This window comes from Trichosurus vulpecula, chromosome 3 (assembly GCF_011100635.1).
Source record: "Trichosurus vulpecula isolate mTriVul1 chromosome 3, mTriVul1.pri, whole genome shotgun sequence".
Classification (NCBI taxonomy): domain Eukaryota; kingdom Metazoa; phylum Chordata; class Mammalia; order Diprotodontia; family Phalangeridae; genus Trichosurus; species Trichosurus vulpecula.
The window spans coordinates 291,027,578-291,033,771 of NC_050575.1; positions in this window are offsets into that span (position 1 = coordinate 291,027,578).

Below are 6,194 nucleotides of genomic sequence, written 5' to 3' on the forward strand. Positions count from 1 at the left end.
TTTAGACCATTATATCTAATATTGAGATTGGCTTGTTGTATTGTAATACAAGGAAAATTAGGAACCCCTGAGTAACCCCTAGCTACTGACAAGCCCCCCCCAGAAAGAATGGATTCAGATATCTTTGGTATTTAGCAAACCCCCTGGGACTCCATGGCTCCTTCCTGAAATGTCAATAGATAGGACCATCCCACTGAGAGATAACCTGACAGATCCTGTCTAGCAGATATCCCTGAGACTCCTTGGTTCCTTCCTGGAATGTCAATAGATAGGACCATCCCACTGAGAGATAACTTGATAGACCCTTCCTGGGAGATATCCCTGGAACTCTGGGACTCCACCAAGGAATGTAAATGAGATTATCCCACTAGTAGGATAACCTGACTGAATCTTTTGATCAGCCAGGACCTTTGTTCCTCTTCCCCCCTACTCTGTACCCCCATATCCTATATAAACCAAGCCATCACCCCAACACATTGGCCATTGATTTGTGGTGCCGTACCCCGATGGCCGCCGGCTAATAAATTCTCCACTTAAAACTTATACTCTGTGGTGTGTCTCGCTCGCTTCTGGTACAACAGTATGCTGGTTCCTTTCAGCATAATATAGTTTTCTTGCTTATTGCATATTGCAATTAATTTCTGTTTTTGCTTTGTCTGATTGCAAATCTTGCTTTTTTTGGAGATTTATCTAACATAGAGCATCAGTATTTTGTTCCAGCTCCTTATTTTAATTATGTGGAGAGAGTGGGCAGAGTTGAGTACTGCTGTTACCACAGAGTGGTTGAATGAGGGCAGGGACAGTGTGTGCTAGCAGAGATTCTAGCAGCAATGAGGGGGAAAATCATTGAGTAGATCCCAGAGCAGAAGTCTATGGGTGCTTTCCTGCCAGAGTTTGGGGGAATGGTAGGAGAGAGGGTGCTAAATGAGCACCATTAGGGTTGGTGCCAGGAATATTAGGAATTAGGTAAGAGCCTTCTTTGATATCAGTTCATTGAGTTATAATCTCATTAGACTTTTGGGTGTTTTAGCTTTTAGAGAGCTCTTATGCATAATTCTTATAATGAGAAGTTTTGAGACTTGATGAGGATCAGAGAAAATGTCTAGTTCTCCATCTTTTTATTCATGTGATGACCAATGACGTCTGAATTGAAAAATCTAACAGCCTTTTCTCAATCCTCATTCTTCGTAACCTCTCTGCAGCATTTAACACTGTTGAGAACCTTCTGCTCTCAGATATTCTTTCCTTTAGATACTGTGACCATGCTCTCTCTTGCTCTTCTTCAGCAACCAATTCCTTTTTGTTTGTCAGAATAGCTAATTCCCCTTGTCATTTTCTCCACCTTTTGAAGTATAGGACTCCTCTGGCCTACCTTCCCAAATTGCATTCATAGGTTTGGGCCCTCAAAAGATGACTACCCTCAGTTCAAGGTACTCTGTGGGTCTGCATTTCTAAGACCCTAGCTCATGAGCCCCTACCAATGAGTTAACTTTTCGCCAGTCAGCCAGGGAACACAATCACCTCAAAGAAAAGGCCAGTTTAGTTTACTAGAATAGCCCAATGAGAAACAGAACATCTACCCCTAAAATGTCAGGGTACATTTTTGCACAAACGTACACTGCATCATTGGGAAGGGTAGACATCCCCAGAGTTTACAAGTAAAGAAATATGTAGGGAATATGTAGGAAACACACATGGCCAAGACAGTTTTATCTCCGGGGCTGTCAGTACTTGGCCACAAGGGTCATATAGGTCATATAGGAGAGGTTCTTCAAAAAAAGATAAAGAACTGTAACTTTTACTCCCAAGAATTATAGAAGGCAAAAATAATCTTGTGAAGACTATAGACAATGGGTTGTTTTTCTTTGTCAGTCAATACATGTAACATATCACAAAGTATACATTGGTCTCACTTTCTCCAATGGTACAGAAAATACTGAAGGAAAGCATTTCTACTCTCTGGGTTATCAGAGAGAAAAACGTGTTGCTCAAAAGAGTGAAAAAATGCTTCAAGGAGCAAGCAAAAAATAAAAAGGAATGGCAAAGGTAGAGAGAAATTCTTGCCTGAATCAGGAATTAATTTGAAGCATAGAGGAAATGTGAAATAGAAAAGAAAGGGAAGAAGAAGGATCAACGGATATTTGAAACAATATAATAGGTATAGAGCTTTTCTCCTATACAGGAGTGAGTTGGGTTATCTTAGGAGGGAAGGAGATTTTTGTGCTTCCAAGAATGATGGAGATACACAGATTTCACCAAGTGAAAGGTCATCCAGTAGTGAACAGAGGAAGAGGAGTGAAGCAATGGTGATTCTTTGCTGAGGGACAATTAGTCAGATATTTGTTGATCTGACATAAACAACTAAGATGTCTGCTATCTTCTGAGATGTAACAGAGAATCTCCCCAGAATTTTTACATTGATACCCACTTCTATTGATTCATGTGGGGACCAAGATTACCACCCAAAGAATGGATACCTTGGATGACTTCAAGCCACCAGGCCCAATTGAACTACCTCCAAGGTACTGAAAGAATTGGCAGGTGCAATTGCTGGGCCACTATCAAGGATTGGAAAATGACAAAGATTGTTCTAATTCCCCTGCCTCCCCCAAAAATACAGAGGTGGCAGAAAACAGACTGTATAATCTCAGGAAGCTTGACTGACTCCTGACAAAATTATACAAGTTTTTATCAAAAGACTGGTTAATGAACATCTAGAGCTCATAAAAAGCCAGCCTGGCTTCATCAAAAGTAGATCATACCAAACTAACTTTATTTTTGTGACAGGTTTACCAAACCAGTAGAACAAGGGAATGTTGTCAATACACTTTGAAATATATTTTATCCAAGCGTTAACAAGGTACCTCATGCTATTCCTGTAGATAAACCAAAGAGGTGTGGACCACACTAGAGTAAATCTAGGTGTATTCAGAGCTAAATGAGTAGCTGGACTGAAAACAAAAAGTAATTATTACTTCAGTGACAACTTGGAAAGAGGTCTGTAGCGTAGTGCCCCAGGGATTTGCTCTTGGCCCTGTACTGTTTAACATTTTTATAAATGACTTGGATAAAAGTATATATGGCTTGCTTGTCAAATTTACAGTTGACATAGAACGAGGACAGATAACTAACACACTAAATGACAAGTTCAGCACCCAAAGATCTCCACAGGTTAGAGTGTTAATCCTACTCTATTAAAATGAAAACTAATAGGGATAAATGTAAAATCTTACACTTGGATTCAAAAAACCAACTTCCCATGTACGAGATGGCAAAGACATGGATAGCTGGCAGTTTGTCTGAAAAAGATCTGGGACTTCCAGAAGGTCAAAAACTCAATCTGCATCAGTAGTGTAGTATGGCAGCCAAAAAGTTAATGTGATAGTCAAAGGCTACACTAAGAGAGGCAGAATGTCTAGGACATTGCTTAGAAAGCATCTAGAGGAATCTGACAAGGAGAGCAAAAGGCCTCCACGTCTTGCCAAGGATATGTTAAAAGAATCGGGCATGTTTAACCTGAAGAAGATAAAATTTAAAGGGACCATGATAGGTGCAATCAAGTATTGGAAGCGTTGTCCATGTAGAAGATCGATTAGACTTGTTCTGCTTGGTCCCACAAGGTGGAACCAGGCAGTAAGCATTCATTAAGTACCTACTATGTGCTAGAAATAAAAATAGAAAAAAATGAAAGAATCCTTCCTTTCAGGGAGTTTCCATTATATCAGGGAAGATAGCAGACTGTTTGGCCAGGCAATAAGTATTTATTAAGCATTTGCTATGGGTTAGGCATTGTGCTAAGGACTAGGAATACAAATACAAGCAAACAGGAAAGACAATTCCTTCCCTGCCCTCAAGGAGCTTCCATTTTAATGATGGAAGACAATGCACAAGAGGGAATTGAAAAGGGAATGTGGAAGGAAAGTACCAGAGAGTCAGAAGCAAGTCCTGTCAGGCTGGGCCCTTCCCTAGGGATGTTCTGGGGTAACAAGTCAACTGATGAATGATAAGAGAAGTCTGGAGAATGGAGGCTGTAGAGGGGCAGAATTAGAAGCAAAATAAGGAAAAGCTTCCTATTCGTTCCAAAAAGAAATAGACGGCCTTGAACGGGGGATTGGCTTCCTCCCTTACTAGAGACCTTCAAGCCAAGGCTGGACAAAAAATGATCAGACAGATATATTGTCAAGGATATGTTCATTTATAGATGGGTTGGACTAGGTGGACTCTGAGGTCCTTCCTTATTCTGAAGTTCTGTTTGTTACCAATGTGCCCGAGCAGGGAAATCTCTGATGAGCTCATATCTGAAAAGAACATTTGTAAAAGACTGAAACAAGGGCACCTAGCCAAGGACAAATGTTAAAGAGTGTCATCAACCAAGGCAGAATAGTGTCTGGCATGAGTCCAGAATGAAATGAGGCTGATGAGGGGAGAAAAGGACAACAAAAGAGGCTATGCTCTAGGCGAAAAAGGAAAAAGGATAGAAATACAAAGAAATAGAGACAGACTTCTATGAAGAAAATGAAAATGAAAAAGGCAGAATCAGAAGAATGGAGTACATGCTAACTAAGACCATAGGAAAGGACGAGTTGAATGAGAATGACTAGAGAAAGAATCCTGAGAAAGTGATTGGAAAATGATGATACTTTATATGTTTAAATTAAATAATTTAAATATGAAAAATTAGTTAGTTGTGCTGATATCTAATAATTAGATTTTAATTAAATATTTATTTTATTTTAAATGGAAGAATTAAGTTCACTCTTTGGGGAAGGTTGTATAATGTAGACAGGTGGCAAAAATAAGGTAAAACTATTGCATTCCTGTCTTGTTTTCCCAAATAAAATGAATTATCTCCAGGCTGAAAACAGTAGAATGGAAAAATCCTCCAAAAGGGAGTTGAAGCTCAAGAGGAGGCATGATGGTACAATGGAAAGAGTGTGGCATTTGAAGTCAAAGGATCTGGGTTTAAATCCTTACTACCTATGTAACTTTTAGCAGGGGGCAGCTAGTTGGCATAATGGATAGAGTGCTGGCCTTGAAAGCAGGAGGACCTGAGTTCAAATCAGACCTCAGGCAGATTTGACCCTGGGTGAATCTCTTAACCTTGTTTGCCTCAGTTTCCTCATCTGTAAAATGAGCTGGAGAAGGAAATGGCAAACTGCTCCAGTATCTTTGCCAAGAAAACCCCCAATAGGGGCACAGAGAGTTGCATACAACTCAACAACAACAAACCTTTAGCAGCTCACTTAATCTCTCTAGCTTCAGTATCCCTGTCTGTAGAATGGGGGACTTGAATTAGATGATTTCACAGGTTCCTTCCAGCTCTGAATCTGTAAGCTATAATTCTATGATAGCGTCTTGCTTTGTGAAGTTCTATATAAATATTGACTATATTACTGTTGGGTGGCATGTATAGCTAAAGTTGCTTCCAACTCTGTGATTCTATGATTAAGCACTGGGATAATGATGTGTTGTCCTATCTTTACTATATGAAAATGATAGTACCGTGTTTTGAATTCTTTTCCGGGTTAGGGATAGATTTTGGTCTGGGTCATTCATATGCTCTTTCCTGATTTCCCAACATAATTAAAAGCATGCCTTTAAGATTGGTCAGGATGAAGAATCTGGTATAGATTGTGACCAAGGAAAGAGGGGTGTGTGTGTCTGTGTGTCTGTGTGTGTATGTCTGTGTGTTTGTGTCTGTGTGTCTGTGTCTATGTCTGTGTGTCTGTCTCTGTGTCTGTGTGTCTGTGTCCATGCGTGCACATGCTTGCCAGCTCTAGAAGGCTCATTGGTTTGTGTGGAGATGAAACATTTATCTTTGATTCTAGTTCTAGAATATTTTAACCAGTCAGGCTAACCAACCTAGCTTTATCTAGAAATAACCCCAATAGAGAGACCCCTAATAATTTCCTTAAGCGTGAAAGGGAAGTCAAGCTGGATCTAAATCAATCACATTGGGCATTTTTCAACACCCTCTTGAAATGAGAATCTGAGCAGTTCTATCCGCTTCTTCCACTTCCAAGGCATTTCCAGGGGAGTGCTGGAGCTAACTCATTCTGACTAAGGAGCCAATTGTTAAATTTTCCATGTGAGCATTTACACCTCAGAAATTGGCTAACACCACAAATCAGGGCTTGATTATTCTGTTGATTATCTAGAGCCTAGACTTAAGAAAATGTTGGCAAAATAATGTT